The sequence below is a fragment of the Petaurus breviceps genome, unplaced genomic scaffold (genome assembly GCF_028583685.1).
Source record: "Petaurus breviceps papuanus isolate PSGF00001 unplaced genomic scaffold, PetGlider_PUasm1.0 91133, whole genome shotgun sequence".
NCBI classification, from domain to species: Eukaryota; Metazoa; Chordata; class Mammalia; order Diprotodontia; family Petauridae; genus Petaurus; species Petaurus breviceps.
Genome location: NW_027187419.1, coordinates 26,199,755 through 26,219,594, shown reverse-complemented (window position 1 = coordinate 26,219,594; position 19,840 = coordinate 26,199,755).

Below are 19,840 nucleotides of genomic sequence, written 5' to 3'. Positions count from 1 at the left end.
CTTTCTTTCTTTCTTTCTTTCTTTCTTTCTTTCTTTCTTTCTTTCTTTTTTCTTCCTTTCTTCCTTTCTCTCTGTCTCATTCTCTTTCTTTCATTCTTTCTCTCTTCCTTTCTCTCTTCCTTCCATCCTTCCTTCTGTCCTTCCTTTCTTTCAACTAACTTCTCCGAGTTAGAAAGAACTGAATCACAATTGAAAATTTCCTTATGAGTTCTTACAGTTTTTTGGAATGAAATTAATATTAAAGTAAGTTAAAAAATAATTTCTGTTTGTTTTTTTTGTTAGAGAGAAAGTATTGAAGTATAATCGAAGTGCCCCATTGCTACTATATTATCCTCAATGGCAGACTTGTGAAGTATTTCCTATACGTGTCAGATATTTCTTCCACCCAACCAAGTTGTCTGTAGTTTACTCTGATGACAAAACTCTCTTTAGTTGGTTGCTGAATTTAACTTCAACCAAATGCTCCCCATTTTATAGTTCCTGAATTTACACACAAGTAGTGTCCTTAATTTATAAAACGAATCCACTTTCAATTTACCCATCCTGTTTCATTTGGAGGAAGTATACCCATACAAAATGATAATGAATTAATGTGTCGGATCCCAATGAATGTCATTAAAACCCATTTAATAAAATGTGTCTTCTTACCTGAACACCTCTAATTCTTCCTGCTTATTGCCTAAACTGCCAATTTGTTCATACATGTTTGTTTCCATATGTTTTATTATTGGCTGGTTTCTTGGATTTTGTGTCCTCTGAATTTCTGTATGTCTTAACCACTTTCCTTCTTTCCCTATTGTAGTTCTTCTTTGAAGTATCCAATTTGCTGACTATATATAGATAACTCCCTCCCTCCCCTTTCTGATTCATTTTAAAGCCATTTAAGCCATTTATTTGTTAGATTGATAAGACATTAGACAAAAGCATTCTTACTAGCCTTTGTCAGTTCTTCTCCCTCTCATATTTTAAACTGTGGTATATATATATATTCGTTCAACTCCAAAATCTGCTTTTTTCTCCTATGTCACTTGTTTCCACTTGTTAACAGTGATCAATATACCACTTCTACCCTAATAGTCTTTAGTTTGTTTCCCAAGAGTTAATCATCTCTGGCAATGCATGCTTTCTGACAGTGCTTATGTGAGTCATCAAAATCAAATATTCTGTTTTTAAAATTCTTTGGAGGTCTTCTTTAATAATTTGGCTACATAGGACAGGAAGACACTAGATCCTCTTTTTGGTGACTATCAGGTTGACTAATTCCTCAGTACCCAATCAGGAAGTCATCAACAGCCACTCCTTTTCTTTCTCTGACTCCCTAGAAGGCTAATCTGACAGCAGCTGCAGATCTACTTAATTGCTCCTTAGAAAAGTGTTCTCGAAACACTTTGTTCATGTGTCCCTTTTACTGCCCTAGTCACTTCCAGACTATTCCATCATAGCTATGGACATCTTCTATATCTATTCCCAGCTGGCAACTTGGACTCTACCTTAGAACCTTCCTTGATTCTGAGAAATGAATTTCAATCTTATTTTGGTCCAGTCATTTTCTTTACTTCACTTTGTGTCATACTGTGTTGGCATATAAAATTTCCCTCCCCAATCTTTCCTATCCATCTTTATGTAGTCTTCCCTCTTCTATAGGGATTCTTTTCATGGATTGATTGAGCTAGATGACCTCGTAACTCTATTTTTTTAATTTTTAATTTTTTTAAATTTTTCAAATGCTTTATTAACTTCTGATATACATCATTCATTGCCACCAGATTTTGAGTTGCAAATTTTCTCCCAGTTTTTCCCCTACCCACTGCCCCAAAATAACAGTCCCACAGGATATCCCCTCCTCCAATCTGCTGTCTCCCATTTTTTCCCATACCCCTTTCGACTTTTCGAAAGAGACATAGTGAAAGAGACATAGAGACAGTGGATCTCTATGCCCCAGTGCCTGTATATCTTATTTCCCAATTACATGTAAAATAATATTAATAATAGTACACACACACACACACACATATATATATATATATATTTAAATATTTGTTTTTAAAACTTTGAATTCCAGATTCATTCCATTCCTCCCTTGTCACCCACACTTACTGGGAAGATAAGCATTTCAGTATAGGTTGTACATGTGTGGCTAATGTAAAACAATAACATAGTAGATATATTGTAAAAGGCTGACTATATTTCCCTCCCTCCTATCCCAACTCCCACTTGTTCTATTCTCTACTTTGATCCTGTCCCTTTTCAAAAGTGGGTGCTTCCAACTTCCCTCCCCCCAGCCTGCCCTCCCTTCCATCATCCCCCTCTCATCCCCTTCCCCCTACTCTCCTGGAGGGTGAGATACCCTATTTAGTGTGTATTTCATTCCCTCCTCAAGCCAAATTCAGTGGGAATAAGGTTGACATATTCCCTTTTGCCTTCCTATTCTTATGCTCCATTGTAACCATTTTCCCTTGCCTCTTCTATATGAGATAGTTTACCCCATTCTGTCTCTCCCCATCTCCTCTCATATTCCTCTGTCACCTCTTAATTTCACCTTTTAAGTATCATCCCTTCCTGTTAAACTGGTCCTGTGCCTTCTATCTATGTATACCTGTAAACATATATACACATTCAAATATGTATTCATATGCCCATATACCCTCATATATATATATATACACACACATATATATATATATATACATATATATATATATATATTTCTATTCCCTTCAACTACTGAGAAAAGTTTCATAAGTTACAATAACTGTTTTTTCCATGTAGGGATGTTAATAGTTCAACTTTGATAAGTTCCTTATGATTTCTTTTCCCTGTTTACCTTCTCATGCTTCTCTTGCTTCTTGTATCTGAATGCCAAATTTTCTATTCAACTCTGGTTTTTTCAGCATGAATGCTTGAAAGTCCTCTATTCCACTGAATGACCATATTTTCCCCTGAAACATGATACACAGTTTTGCTGGGTAGGTGACTCTTGATTTTAATCCCAGTTCCTTTGACCTCTGGAATATCATATTCCAAGCCCTTCTATCCCTCAGTGTAGAAGCTGCCAGATCCTGGGTTATCCTGATTGTGTTTCCACAATATACAAATTGTTTCTTCCTGTCTGCTTGTAATAGTCTCTCCTTAATCAGGGAATTCCAGAACCTGGCCATAATATTCCTAGGAGTTTTCTTTTTGGTATCTTTTTTCAGGAAGTGATCGGTGGATTCTTTCAACCTCCATTTTGCCCTCTGGTTCTAAAACATCAGGGCAGTTTTCTTTAAGAAATTACTGGAGGATGATGTCTAGGTTCTTACTTTGATCATGGCTTTCAGGTAGTCCAATAATTTTTAAATGATGTCTCCTGGATCTATTTTCCAGGTCAGTGGTTTTTCCCGTGAGATATTTCACATTGCCTTCTATTCTTTCATTTGCTTGGATCTTTTTAAGAGCATCTTGATTTCTCATAATGTCATTAGCTTCCATTTGCTCCAATCTAATTCTGAAGGAATGATTCTCCTCACTAAGCTTTTGAGATACTTTTTCCATCTGGCACATTCAGCTTTTTAAGGCATTCTTTTCCTCATTGCTTTTTGAGCCTCTTTTGCCATTTAAGTTACTCTGTTTTTTAAGGTAGTTTCCTCAGTCAGGCTGTTGACTTTCATTTCATAATTTTCTTGCAACACTCTCACTTTTCTTCCCAGTTTTTCCTCCACTTCTCTTATCTGCTTCTTAAAGTCCTCTATGGCCTGTAACCAGCTCATATTTTCCTTTGAAGCTTTTGGTGCAGGAGTTCTGACTTCACTGTTTTCTTCCTGTTCCATGCTTTGCTCCTTTTTGTCCCCATAATAGGAATCTAAAGTTGGAATCTTCTGTCTGCTTTGTTTCCTTTGCCTGGTCATCTTGCCCCTCAGTCACTTGTCCCCTGGGCTTTTTGCCACAGTAGGACTTTGCCACCAGACAGGGGAGCTTTTGTCCCAAACGCTGGGGTTTTCTCAGCAGCTGGAGGTATTAGATGTGTGCCCTCTCTGAGCTCTCCACAGGCTCTGGCAAGCTGGACACACATGCCAGGACCTTCACCCTAGACTGCAATCCAGATCCAAGAAGGTTAAAGCAAGAGCAATTACCCCTCAGACTGGTGTTTGGTCCCCCTACACTCTGCAGGCCAGGAGCTGAAGCTGCCACGTGGTGCTGGCTGGCTGTGCCAGTGTCTCAGTGGCTTCTTGACCTAGGGGCAAAACCATGCACTCCCACTTACTGGGTTCCAAAGTCCAGACTGTACTGACATCTCACTTTGTCCTTCACATGTGTGTGTTGATAAATCTGGAAATGCCCACAGCTGCTGCTGATCTGGAGTCCCTCTGGCCTGCTCTGGGGCTAAAGACTCAGTGTGCGGATGGACTCAGCTCCCAGAGCACTGTGCTAGCCAATTCCTGCCAGCCTGCCTCGCTGTCCTTAGTGGGTGGTTAGCTTTTCTTTGTCATTTTGTGGGTTTTGCAGCTCCAATGTTTGTTTAGAGTCCCCTTTTTACATGGATTGCGGGAGGTGGAAGCTGGAGCCCAGCCGAGGTCCTGCTTCTAATCCACCATCTTGACTCCATGCCCCTCCTAACTCTTAAATTCTGTGATTCAGTGATGATATCTGGAGGTCAGGTTCCATAGTACTGAGTCTGACTATTGCAATGAGAGAGAAGTATCATAGTTTCAGGACAGAGGTTAAGATGTCTATGTAACTAATGGTTTCCTGACTATACATGTCCTTCTTTACTCCCTCTAAGTTGACTAATGACTGGATTGACCCAGTGCTAGCAACAGCCACACCCATCCCTTAGCTCTTATTAGATGGTACTACACTCCCACAATCTCATTTAGGCTTCTGTTTTTCTTCTTCATATAGAGCACCACTTCTTAAACTGTGGGTCAGATCCCCTATTCTGACCCACAGTTTAAGAAGTGTTGAAGGCATTGTGAGTGGAAAAACTTTAAGAACTCTGATCTAGAGCACTTTTTGCATTAGTAGTTCCTCCTGGACCCTGAGAAAGTCTCCTTCATTGGGGGGTAGGGGAGGGAGTACAGTGAAAAAGAGGGAAAGAGTTGTCAAGACAGGCAACAGCAGCTCTTGTGTGCTTGTCCTGTCAGAGGACATGCAAAGGATGGGAGATCACTGATGCTGCTATAGAGATAGGGAGGATAGATTGAGCACACAAGGGGTATGGAGGGGGAAAACACTTCCTGCCTGACTGGAGAGAACATATTAACTGACTGTCTAGTACAGCCTCCAGTGGGTGCATGCAGGGCAAGGAGATCAGCAGAGGCAGGCAGTGGCTGCACATCTTCCGAACAACTAGACTGTTCTCTTCAGTTCTTAGATTTTCTTCATATACCCAATGGATACCTTGAGCAGTGGAGTTCGGGCATCCCACTTTGGTGACCATTATTCACTCTTTAAAATTCCACCTTTTCGTGCTAAGCCTAAAATTTGTTTTTAGGTCCAGATGTACTCTGTCATTCTTCCCTTCCTTGTCTGGGTAAAGTTCTTTCATTATCCAACCTCCTAATATTTCTTGATCAATCCAGTATAGTGTAGGAGAAAGGCCATTAGTTTGAAATTAGGTGAACCGAATTCAAATACAGACTCTGAAGTTTTGAGCAAGCAAGTTGACAATTCCAGGTTTCAGATCTCTCATTTGTGATGTAAGGAGGTTCAAAGGAAGTGTATATAGCTTGCTTTCTAGCTATAAATCTAATGACCCATGATAATCTCCCCCCATCTTCTGGACTAAAGATTAATTCTGCTGTCCATAGCAAACATGTCAGCTCTGCCCACTATTAACAGTGGAGTGCACATAGCAACTGCTTGGTGAAAATGGGCTTAGTCATAACTGGCCCCTAATTGAACAATATTCTGTTAAACCATATGTTTCCTTTGATGTTGAAATGATTATTAATGACCAGCCTGTTTTTCCAAATGATTTTAGATAGTGGAACAAGGTACACAACTAAAAATAGCAGTAAAGTTAAGAGCATTAAACAAGAAAGAGAAACAATTATGAGAAATATTGTTAATATATCAAATGTGACACCCTTTTTCATTTACAAGAATACGCACTTTTCTGATGTAACAGAGAGGTAGATGGGGAGATAAATTAACTCTAACAATCAAAAACACTTTCAATGCTACTTTTTTGCAACGTAAATAATGTTGCAGTAATAGAAGTAGAACCTACCGGGAGGGTAAAGTTTTTGCAGCAAGAGAAAACTATAGTCACTGATTAGACTTCTTCCTTCCCTTAACTATTCAATTCCCTTTATAAATCATTCATGCCTGAGGAATACTTTTTACTACATGCTGATTACAAATAATAAAAATAAGAATTTTGAGCATTCTCTTTTTTCAGCATCCCTTATATCTCTCCTCTACCCTCACCCCTTACTCCAAACAGGACTTCTTATTTTTTTTTCCTCTAGTCATGTATAACGAAGATTCTAGAAGTAGAAATACCAAATTCTCTGTCATGATAGCATTGGCTCAGTGCCAAAGTCCTTCTGCTTCTTCTGCCCTTTCACATTCCCTGACTCCCTTATGTTCTTTCAATTGCTTTTAATTTCCCCTGATAATTAATCTGGAATTTGAATAACCTACCTATGCCTACTGTACTGGTTTTGTGACCTCTCCTCTCTGCAAGTAGTTTATGCTCCAGTACTTGCTTTGCTCCTGCTTCTTCACATGCACTTGGACTCCAGCCAACTAATCTAATGTTTTAGTCTCCCTGTTTTGCTCTGAACCTGATGGCTAGCTGATCATTTAGGCTTGGATCAACTACCCTTGTCCTGTCTCTTTACCCTGTATATCTAATCTCTTTGCAGTCAATTAGTTGGCTGGGCGAGGGACTTCTTACTATTAGAAAAGGTTCAAAATATTGATGTTTGGGGTCACTGAAGTTATGGGGGTAATGTTACAGAATATATTCAGTTCTTCCCATTTTTGATAAGATGATGGCATAATGATGGGTATCACTACCCCTTCAAGGGGACATACTATGATAGGTGTGCCTAGATCTAGTATTACTTTCAGTGTCATAATTAAGAGTTGATAACTGATGACTTGAATAGGGATGAGGCCAATAGACCCCCTCCCCCCCCCATTGCCCACCTAGTTTTGACCAGTTCAGAATTTATTTCTGTGGGTCATAAATTTAGGGTTGTGTTCCTTCCATAAGCATAAGGCACATTCTTGATCTGAGATGCAGAATGATACTTTTGCTAAAGCATTGTATTTGGAATTAGAGTACCTGGGAATAAATCCTAACTGTCACATATTCCTTACGTAAATCACTTTAACTCTCTTGGCCTCAGTTTTTTCCATCTGTAAAATGAGAGAGTTGACCTAAATGACCCCTAAGCTTTTTGAATTGCTAGATCTATGATTGTATGATTCAATACTGTGGACCTGAAGAGGGAGATAGCTATTCAATTAATTGGAGTCCCCCCCCAACCTTCCCCGTGGCACTGTATGACCCTGAGAGAGGATAGATGACAGAATACTTAGTTTGGGTTGAATGGAAGTTGTAGGCAGGGCTTCTGGAGTTTGGTCTTAGACCTTTCTCTTTGTATTCTGTAAGGAACAAGAGCATGTTGGATCTGCTCCTGCTTTTGCTTTGTCTCTTTTTGGTAGACTGGAGGAATGAATGATGTCACACTATACCTTGCTTGATGACCTGAGTCTATTCTGATTGGAACTGAGCTTTGTAACAAAGGTTTGCCTCTTGTTCTGTCTCAACTTTTTCCCATCTCTCCCTTTCTTTTTCTCTGTACTGACTTCCTTGGATTTAGGCAAAGTGTTCTGAACTAGGAGAATTTATCTAGTCTCATCATCTATAGGAATAAATTTGTTCCATATGTTTAAGACTACAGGCAAACATAGCCTGTGTCCTAAACCTACTCTCCAAAACTACTCACCATAGCAGGGTGTATAGTTATAGATAAGCTTGCTACTTATTCCCTTAGGATTCTAAGGGTAGCCTTCAAGGATTAGTGGGATGCCTTTCTAGTGGTATATTCTCTACTGGTATTCTGCCTTCCGTGATTTTTTCTTGATTTTAGTCAACCAGACAACTTTTGGAAATGGATAAACACTAAGTTGGTATAACAAGAAAAGTTGGTACAAAATAGCTCACCCCTTCCCCTCATTTTTATGAAATAGTTCTTCACTGGTATGGCTGATCACACCAGAATGAGTTAGAAAGGGTGTATTCACAGGTTGGACACAATAGTCCACATGAACATTTGGAGTGATTTGGAGTGGAAATGTCTAAATTTGCAAATCTCCCATTTTCTTGTGCTATTACAATTCTGCTGCATTCAAAGAGCACGATGTCTTCTTTGACATGGGCATGACATATTGGGCAGTACTGTGCTAGTGTTTACCATGTCTCAAAATCAATTCCAAAATTCTTCAGATAGACTTGAAGAATGACCCTCCCTTTTTTTTTTTTTTGCTTCTTCTGACCTCCATGTGAACTTTTGTCTTGGGTCAGTTCCCCATAAAACTGTCATTCAGGCAAATGAACGTTTGGCATTCAAACAACATGGCCAGCCCATCAGAGTTGTGTTTTCGGCAGTAGAGTTTGAATGCTTGGCAGTTTAACCTGAGAAAGGACCTCAGTGTCTGGTCCCTTGTCTTCAGAATCTTCCTAAGACAATTCAGATGGAAGTGATTCAGTTTCTTGGCATGGCACTATTATACTGTCCAGGTTTCACAGGCATATAACAATGAGGTCAGCAAAATGGCTCTGTAGACTTTCAGGTTGGTGATCAGCCTAATACCTTTTCTCTCCCACACTTTTCTTTAGAACCTCCCAAACACTGAGCTAAGTCTGGTAAGATGTGCATCAACCTCATCATCTATGTGTACATCCCTGCAAAGTCCACTACTAAGTTAAGCAACCTTATCTACAGCATTAAAATTTTCTCCCTTGACTGTAATTGATGGTTCCATGTAAGGATGATGTACTGCTGGCTGGTGGAGTACCTGTGTTTTCTTGGTGTTAATCTTTAGGTCAAAATTAGCACAAGTAGCAGGATATCAATCCATACTTTGTTGCATCTCAGCTTCAGAGGCTGCAATGAGTGCACAATCATCTGTGACCAAAAATTCATGCCCTAACTCTCCCCCTCCCCATTTTAGTCTTGGCTTACATCCTTTTCAAGTTAAATATTTCACTCTCAGTGGGTTAGCTGACCTTGATGCTATTTTAATCCTCATTAAAAACATCTGATAACATTGCTTAAAACATCATACTAAGAAGCATGGGAGTAAGCACAGATCCTTGCTTCAAGCCACTGATTGCTGGGAAAGCATGAGGGCATCTTTCATTATTCAGAACCCATAGAAGCATGCCATCATGAAACTGATGTACATTACTAATAAACTTATCTGGGCAACCAAATTTATATATGTGTGTACATATGTATGCATGTATGTTTGTATACATAAACATATATGTGTATGTGTGTGAATGTAAAAAATATATAGTCGAAGTGTAAAACACCCTAGGAGTCACTTTGCTGAATTCCTCAAGATGTCCCCTTTATGTATGATGTAATTATTCTGCTGGACTCTTTTAGAGCCTTGAAATTGCCTTTCCTTACTGCATCCAGTTTATCTTTGGAACTCAAGTCAAATACTACTTCCAGTTGTGGCCTTCCAGGGACACTGTTGGTAAACTGCTAAAACACCCAAATCTCCTACTCTTCCAAAGTTCACAGGGGTGTGATGAGGAATCCAAGGTAACCTTCTCTCCCCAAAGGGATTTCTTCTCAATTCTTGGCTTGAAGTTTCTACTACTAAGCCTAAATTCCCAGGTCCAAATAGGTAATGGGTTTTACACGGGCCCCACAAGGCATGACCAATTTCAACATATCTGTACTTATTTCCTTTGCAGTGCCACTGTCATTCATCTAATAGCTTTCTTTAAGAAATCAATTTATTTTATTTTCAACTCTAACTCTGTCTTTCGTCTCCTAAGTCCTCCACCCCACCCTATACTCATTGAGAAAGCAAGGGGAAAAAAGCCCTGTTCCAAACATGGATAGTCACAAAACATTATCTATCTCATAATAAAAAAAATATATGTGGCTTTATCTTCACTCTCAGTCCTTCACTTCACCCTGTGTACTAGGGTAGCATGTTTCATCATAAATTCTCTGAAATTATAGTTGGTCCCTATGTTGATCAGAGTTGCTAAGACTTACAAAACTGTCTTCATAATAATATAGAAAACTTTTGCTGTTGATTCTTCTCATATAACTTTATATCAGTTCCTACAAGTCTCCCAAGTTTCTCTTAAAGTATTCCCTTCGTCATTTCTTATAGCACAGTAGTTTTCATCACATTCATCCAATGACTTTCAAACATATCTAAATTGATCAAGGACTTTCTTTTCTTTGATTGATTGATTCAATGTAAGTATCTAGGCACCATTAAGCCCTAGGGAACAATCTCACTGTATTTTCATGTATTAAAAGTATTATAGCACAGCATCTTTTCATGTACTTTAGGTAGAATGTGAACAATTGTGACCCTGCATTCTTATGTATTCTATTTTATTATATGAAACTCATTATTAATAGAAATGTAGGTATGATTGCTAATAGACCATATCCTTGGTATTTCATTTTATATTTGATGTTCATTATTTAGCTAAGAATTCTCCAGTGCCAATATTCTACTCATCCCAATTAAATAATTTTTCTCTCTAGAGATAAAACATTTTTGTCTATATGTTTATGTGTGCGTATATATATACATATATGTATATATACAGAGACACAGAGAGAAAGAGAGAGAGAGAGAGAGAGAGAGAGAGAGAGAGAGAGAGAGAGAGTAGTGGAAGTTGGGGATTACTTCCTTGTCTAGTAATTTTATTAACAATGGGGTTGCAATAGGCAGGAGAGTTGTAAATAGAAAGTATGTTGAATAAAGCAAAAAAATCAGTAATAAACCCTATCTCAACCTTCACTACTTAATGGAAAATAATCTCTAAAGGCCATAAAACAGAAAATAAAGCTTGTTTGTCTCTGTTTCAGGCTTCTGAATTTAGCTGGCATCTTCAACTCAGATGTTACCTCTTCCTTACAAAGTTATGGAAGGGCTATGTTCCTTTTCTTTAATCTTATTGCTGTTTTACAAATATGGAAACTGAGGCTCAAAGAAGAAAAGTTACCTGATTATAAGTGATAAAATTGGTCCTGAAACTAGATGTTTTTGCTCTAAATCCTATACAATTGCGATTTCACTGTGAGTTAAAGATTAGGGTAAATAAATATATGTTGACTCAATCTAACTCTGTTTTCTAGAAATGTGTCATGGGTTCTTAATATGTTTAGTATGGCAGAAAGAACACTGAATTTGTACTCAGACTCCTGGACTTAATTACTGGTTCTAACAAGTTCACCTGTGTGAACTTCAGATAGCTACTTTACTTTTATGGAACTTGGTTTACTCATTTGTAAAACAAAGGGATTGGATTAGATGTTCTCTAATGTCACTGCCAAGCTTAATCATTTAAAAATAGGATTTAAAAAATATGTAAATTACATTGTATCAACTGTGTACAAGTTGGGAAGAGTGTTTTGTTTTTGTCTTTGAAGCTCTAGCAAGGTGCCTTTATAAATACTGTTGAAATGAATGAATGAATGAAGTTAATGCTTATTTAACTGTTTTTAACCTTTTCTGACTACTCCAAAGCAGGTGTTTTACATCTCAAATGCTGCCTTAGGAAATATAGCCAGTAATTTCTATAGATCCTTCATACTTTGTTATCAACAATTTGCCTCCTTCTCAGGCCTCAGGTGCCAAGTAAACGTGCCCTCCCTTCTATGGACATGCTGTTCCTTTTGTTTTTGTTTCTGTTTTTATTTTATTTTTTCAGAAAAGATCAATCGACTCCTAGGTATTTGTACCAATTATAAATTCTTAATCCCCTCTTTGAATGTGGGAATGTTTCCTCAGACTTTACCATAATTAATAATTTAATTTATAAAAGACCCCCCATTGTGGCTCACATTAAAAATACAGCTCAGTTAAAAACATAATAAAATAAACATTAAAGTGGAATCAAATATTAAAAAGCTCAGCAAACTGGCATCAATAAACAAATGTGGAAGGAAGTATCTTACTTACCCAGTATGCTGATGGGGGAAACAACCTGTAATCACATTTCAGAGGCTCATCTTTTTAAAAGTCAGTACTTGTTGCTTTTATTATGGCAAGAGTCACATGCATTTGCCCCTGTACCTTTCTGACCCATCCTTTACATTTTATGGAGGGCAAACCTGGAAAATATTCAATCTCTTTTTTTTAATATAAATTTTTTTTTGTTTTTTGGAGGGGGAAGGTAGGGCAATTGGGGTTAAATGACTTGCCCAAGGTTAATTGTTAATTGTCTGAGGTCAGATTTGAATTCGGGTCCTCCTGACTCCAGGGCTAGTACTCTATTAACTGTGCTACCTAGCCACTGGGAACATATGCAATCTCAATTGAAAGCTGACAATTTAACCTAAATTGCATTAGCAGAACTGCTTAACCATTTTATAATAGTTAAAAATTGAATGACTTCAAGTCTGCCTCAATTTGGCTAGCTCCATTTTAAACGTTGCCTTCAGCATAATGAATCAAGTAAGAATCTCTACTTCTCCCCTCCTTTAGCTCTTTTAAATGTCTACTTCCCTACCTTTTAAACATGCCTTGATTTCTACTCACAGCAAGACCTGATTAGGTAATTCAAGAACATTAGAACAACAGTCCTTAAGTGGATATTTGACAATGTCTGGTACATTAAGATAGTAGAAAAGGTACTAACAGCCCAAAGTGGTAACAAAGCAATAATCTTCACTAGAAAATTCCCAGTAATTCAGGTTGTTAGGAATGAGATGAAGGAACCTTAGCAGATGAAACATATTAGTTTTATGGCATTATTCTGTATTGTGTAATATTCTTTATTCTATATTATTCTCTGATCATCCCTTATCATCCCTATTTTCTCACATCATCAGTCTCTATCTATTGTCTGTTTCTGAGTTCAGGGTGTGTTCAGGGAAAACTAGTGCCTCTCCTGTGAGGTACTAGTTGTTTTCCAGTTTTGGTATTCACCTGATTCACCCAGTTCTCCCCTGTGGCTTCAGGAAACTGTAGCATGCACAGTATTCACATCCCAGTAAATAATTTTGATATAAGGGCTGAACCAGGTTGAGGGTAACTGAAAGGTCTCAAGCCCTTTGGTGATTTAGGGGGGATATCTATCCATAGCAGGTGAAGACTCTCCCTGGTGGAATGGGTGGATGAGAACAATTTGTTCCATGTGCAACTGAAGCACGTGCCATGGAGTGCTTAAAGCTTGGTTAGACATTGAAGACATCAAGGTCATCCACTACATCTCAAGTCATCACCAGTTGCCATTACTCTGTCTTGACAATGGACTGAGACAACTTTGGAAGAGAGAATGGGGCTGATAACTTCGTGCAACTCTGCCTCACTTAAATCCAAGTCGTGCACAAATAAAAAGACATCACCCATAATATTTTATCATTTTTGCCTATCTCAAAGTACAGTGGTGACAACTAGGTGATGAAGCAGCAGGTGCAGCTACACTGGGAGCCGTATGGCTTGGACAGATGGCTCAGGCCAGAGCATCCACTTCTCACTTGAAGCAACAGTGAGATTCAATAGCCATCAGAAGCCTTTTAAGGACCATACTACTTAACTCATGGAGTGAGGAAGGGACTAAAAAAGGTGCCCTAAAAATTGTCTGCTTATCCAACCCTGGACTGTTTACTGCAGCAGGTAGGGATCCCACCTTGGGTTCAAAATACACATGTAAAAAAAAGGTGTACAAAAACTTCTACAAAGATGATTCCACTCACCATCTGTACATAGAATGTGTTCATACTTATGGACAACACAAAATCCAGTAGCCCTCAAAGATGACCGCCTTTTGCTGTGTTTCTCACAACTTAGCCAGTCTCACATCCAAATAGCAGCCATGAGTGAAACAAGGCTGGCGAATGAAGACCAGCTTACTAAAGTTGGAGCTAAATAGATGGTTTTCTGGAATGGCTGCCATAAAGCTGCTGCAGGTTTTGCATTCAAAATTAAACTAGACAACAAGCTTATATACATGCTAAAAGGATTTAATGACAGGCTCATGACAATGTGATTTCCACTTGCAGGAAGATGCCATGCTACCATCATCAGTGCATACTCTCCCATCATGACAAACCCTGATGAGGTCAAAGGAAAGTTTACGAAGACCCGGAGAACCTTGTCATCAGTGTGCTGAGAGGGCAAAATTATAATTCTGGGTGATTTTTTTTTAAATTTATTAATTTGTTTGTTTCCTTTTAGTTTACAGGATTCAATTCCACAATTCCTTGAATTTCACATTTTAGCCCCCTCCTTCCCTTCCCCCACCCATGGCGTCTTATAATCAAGTATAGGATCTGTAAATACTTTCACATTATACAATGGTCAGGTTATAAGGATGGATTGTACCAGCTGGAATGAAAAATGGTAAAGAGGACATAAAATCAAATAAAAGAACAAAAAAGATCAGGTATTTTGCTTCCACCTGGATATAAATTTAGTTCTTTCTCTGGATGCACGTTTTTCTCTCCATCATGCGTCTTTGGGGATTGACTTATATCCCTGCATTGTTGAGAAGAGTCCAGTCTATCAAAGTTGGTTATCACACATACATTGTGTCTGTAATTGTATACAAATTCCTCCTGGTTCTACTCTTCTCACTCAGCATCAATTCTTTTAAGCCTCTCCAGGTAAATATGAAGACTGCCTGCTCCCCGTTTCTTATAGCGCAATAATATTCCATAACATGCATATACCACAACTTTTTCAACCATTCCCCAATTGATGGACACCCCCTTAATTTCCAGTTCTTTGCCACAACAAAAAGAGCTGCTATAAACATTTTTGTACATATGGGTCTTTCTCCCATTTCTATGATCTCTTTGGGATATAACCCTAGGAGTGGTATTGCTGGATCAAAGGGTATGAAAGTATTTATAGCCCTTTGGGCATAGTTCCAGATTGCTCTCCAGAAAGGCTGGATCAGTTCACAACTCCACCAACAATGCATTAGTGTTCCAGTTTGCCCACATCCTCTCCAGCATTTGTCATTTTCCTGTTTTGTCATCTTAGCCAATCTGACTGGTGAGATGTGGTACCTCAGAGATGTTTTGATTTGCATTTCTCTAATCAATAGTGAATTAGAGCATTTCTTCATGTGCTTATAGATCGCTTTAATCTCTTTCTCTGAAAACTGCCTGTTCATATCCTTTGACCATTTATCAATTGGGGAATGACTTATATTCTTATAAATTTGACTCAGTTCTCTGTATATTTTAGAGATGAGTCCTTTGTCAGAGACATAGGTTGTAAAGATTCTTTCCCAATTTCCCACCTCCCTCTTAATCTTGGTTACATTGGCTTTATTTGTACAGAAACTTTTCAATTTCATGTAGTCAAAATTATCCATTTTATATTTTCTAATGTTCTCTAATTCCTGTTTCATCATAAAGATTCTGGGTGATTTTAATGCAAGAGTAGACAAAGACTACCAGACATGGCAGGGAGTCCTTGGGAGGAATGGAATAGGAAACAACAATAGCAATGGTGACTTACTACTGAAGGTTTGTGCATTTCATGACCTTCTCATCGTCAACAGTGTCTTCCATTTACCTGAACAGTAAAACTTCATGGATGCACCCTCACAACAAACATTGGCATTTAATAGGTTATATCATTATAAGGAGAAGAAACAGACAGGATGAAAGAGTGATGAAGGTAATGTGTGGTACAGAGTGTTAGACTGATCATAGACTTAATTTCTCCAAGCTAAATATTTACATTCAATGAAATTGGGAACCCCCAAGGCAAGATGACTACCAGAAGACTCAATGTAAACAGATTAGAGTATTTCTCAAAGCAGTAACAATTCATTGCTAACTTGAATAGAAAGTTGAGTCAACACACAGTTGGTTAAATTGGAACAGAAAAAGATTGGGCAGCTTTCAGAGGTTTGGTGTGCCACACTGCATTTACTCATCTGGGTTAGAACATTCAAAAACATCAAGACTGGTTTGATGAAAATGATGGGGAAATTCAGAAACTGCTAAATGAAAAACAAGAACTCCACAGAGTTTACCAGCGAAATAGTTCATCTGTCTTTAAGAAAGCAGCCTTTAACCCCATCAAAAGAAAAGTTCAAATGAAGTTTAGTGACATGCAGGATTATTGGCTAAGTAGGAAGGCAGATGAAATTCAGTTTTGTACTGATAGTAACAATTCAAAGGCCTTTAATGAGGCTTTGATGGTTATTTATGGGCTAAAGACCTATGGTGCATCTCAGGTACTCGGTGTTGATGGAGCCACATTGATTTGTAATAAGGACATGATCCTGGAGACATAGGCTGAAGTCATCTATAGTGTTCTCAACAGACAATCATCAATGATGCTGAAACCATTGATTGTTTACCTCAGGTTGAAGTCAATTCCTCTCTAACCAAATTTCCACCTGAAGAAGAGGGTTTGAATGCCATTAGGCTCCTCTCCTGTGACAAAGCATCTGATTCTGATTCTATTGTAGCTGACATTTTCAAGGTAGGGGATCCATTGCTCACTGAAACTTTCCAGGTTATATGGCAAAAGGTTATAGGTCAAAACTCCCCTAAAAGTTGAAGAATGCCTCCATTGTTAATCTTTAGAAAAGTAAAGGAAATAGATTTTCACATGACTTTCACAGGGAGTTCTCTCTCTTAGTCATTGCTGGCGAGATTGTTGCTAGAGTCCTTAAGAGGCTGATCCTTCACCTGGAAGATGGTCATCTATCTGACAGCCAGTGTGGCTTCAGAAAGGGCCAAGGAACAATTGAAATGGTGTTTGCTGCCAGACAATTCCAGGATAAATGCCAAGTGAAGAACAGAGTTTTCTGTACATCATGTTCATCAATCTGACAAAGGCCTTTGATACTGTCAGTCATGAGAATTTATGGAAAATTACATCAAAATTCCATTGACTGGAGAAGTTCATCAGTGTTTAACACCAACTTCATGACAACATGGTTGCCCAGGTTCTGATTAATGAATGATGCTCTCATGCTTTTACAGACATCAATGGAGTGAAATGAGGTGATGTTCTTGCTCCCATGCTTTTTAGTATGTTATTTTCAGCCATGTTATCAAATGCTTTCAGTGAGGATGAAGGTTTAAAGTCAGCTATCACACTGATGGCAAATTTTTCAACTTGAAAAAGCTACAAACCAAGATCAAAGTGGAGAAAGTGTTGGTGCATGATTTTCTGTTTGCATATTATTGTGCACTCAATGTAGCCTCTGAAGCTGAGATGCAACAAAGTATAGAACAATTCTCTGCTGCTTGTGCTAATATTAGCCTAACAATTAACACTAAGAAAACATAGGTGCTTCATCAGCTAGTACCACACCATCCATATATGGAATTATCCGTTAAAACAAATAGAAATGTTTTCAGTATTTTGGATAAGTTCACTTAATTTGGTAGTGTGCTTTCTGGGGATATATACGTTGACAGTGAGGTTCAAACATGCATTGCCAGAGCTAGCTCACTGTTTTGCAAGCTCTGAAGGAAAGTGTGGGAGAGAAGAGAGATTAGACTCATTACCTTACTGAAGATCTACCACAGCCATTGTGCTGAACTCATTGTTGTATGCCTGTGAAACCTGGACAGTCTACCAGTGCCATGCCAGGAAACTGAATAACTTCCATTTGAATCATCTTAGGAAGATTTGGAAGGTCAACTAGTAAGATAAGGTACCAGACACTGAGGCCTTTCTTGAGCTCAACTGACCCTATTGCAGAAGGTACAACTCTGATGGGCTGGCCATGCTCTTCAAATGCCAGATGTACAATTGCCGAAATTACTATTTTATGGAAAACTGACACAAGGCAATCACTCACCTGATGGTCAGAAGTAATGATAGAAGGACACTTTCAAGGTCTCTCTAAAGAATTTTGAAATTTATTCCATGACATGGGAGACACTGGCATAGGACTACTCAGCATGGCATGGCCTCCTCAAGGAAGGCATTGTGCTCAATAAGCAAAATTAAATTGAAGTAAATTGAAGTAGCTCAAAAGAAATACAAGATGCATGTGGATTACTTGTACCCAACCTGTGGCAGAGCTTCTCAAGCTCATACTGGTCTAATCAGCCATAGGCAGACACACTGTAATTTGACTCTAATATAGTGATATCATTTTGGTCCTCTTTGAGAATGAAGGACAACAACCACCACTCCCTACAAAAATGCCCACGTCCTCCCATCTCCCCAAACCCTTCCATTCCCACCGTTAGCTTCTTGAGTATGAAATCTACAATAGGTTTCTCAAATCATCTCCTCTTACTTTCTTGTTAAGTCTGGTTAGTCAAATTTCTGACCTCATCATCTGGCTGAAGCTGCTGTCTCTAAAAATACCAGTAACTTGATAGCTTAAATTCAGTGGCCTTGCTCTTAATTTCCATGCTTCTTTGCCTCTCTGCAGCCTTTGCTATTATTTAGCATCCTACTAGCTGATATTGTGGATAGAGTTCCAGGCCTGGAGTGAGGATAACCGGAGTTCAAATATGATTTTAGAATTAACCTCTGTACTTATGCCACTTAATCTCTGCCCTTGTTTTCTCATCTTTAAAAAATTAGAGATAGTAATAGCACCTATCTCCAAGGGTTATTGTGAGGATCAAATGAAATCATTATAAAGCACTTAGCACAGTGCATGTCACATAATAAGTGCTATAAAAATGTTAGTTCTTCCTCTCTTGTCTTTCTTTCCTGGTTCTTCTCCTATCTATTTAACTCCTTTGTTGGATCTTCATCCAGGTCACACCCATTAATCCTTGGTGTCTCTCAGGGCTCTGTCCTGGGCCTACTTCTGTTCTCTCTATATATAATTTCACTGGGTGATCTCATCAGGTCCTATGCATTCAATTATTATTTCTATCATGCTGATTCTCAAATCTACTTAGTTCTTCCTAATCTCTCTGTTGACCTTCAGACACACATATTCAATTGTATATTAGATATCTCAAAACTAGTAGTCTAGTACATGTCTTGAACTCAGCATGTTCAAAACTGAACTCATAATTTTTTTGTTAAATTCTTCCTCCTTCCAAATTTCCTTATTATTATCAAAAGCTTCACCATACTCCAGTACTCCAGGCTCACAACCTATGTCCCATTCACAAGTCTTGTCTGTTCAACTCTGCCCCACATCCCACATACAGTTTATAGCTAAGATCTGGCAATTTCACCTTTGCAAATTTTTTTTCAAATATATAGTTAAAAACATGTGTCCTCTTCTCTGGTACAGTCACCACCAAGCTACACCCTCATTGCCTCATTCACTATTGCAATAGCCTGCTGGTTGGTCTGTCTGCCACCAGTCTGTCTTTAGGTTAATCTGGAGTATGTGTATCTGTGTGTGTGGGGGGAAACCTATGACCTCAAGGCAACATATATCACTCTAGGTCTTCAAGTATGGTCCTTTGACTGAATCCAAACTTCACAGAACAAAACCTCTTAATAAAAGGATTTGTTCTATAAAACGTGGAATCAGCCAAAAGGTCATACCTAAGGACCTAGAAAGTCACACATGGCCTTGAAGCCACAGGTTCCCCACCTCTGGCCTAGTCCATTCATCTACCAAAGTGATTTTCCTAAAATGCAGGTCTGACCTTGACTGCTTCTCTTCTCCAACTCAGCAAACCCCTGCCATGCCCTGTCACCTGTAGGATCAAATATAAGATCT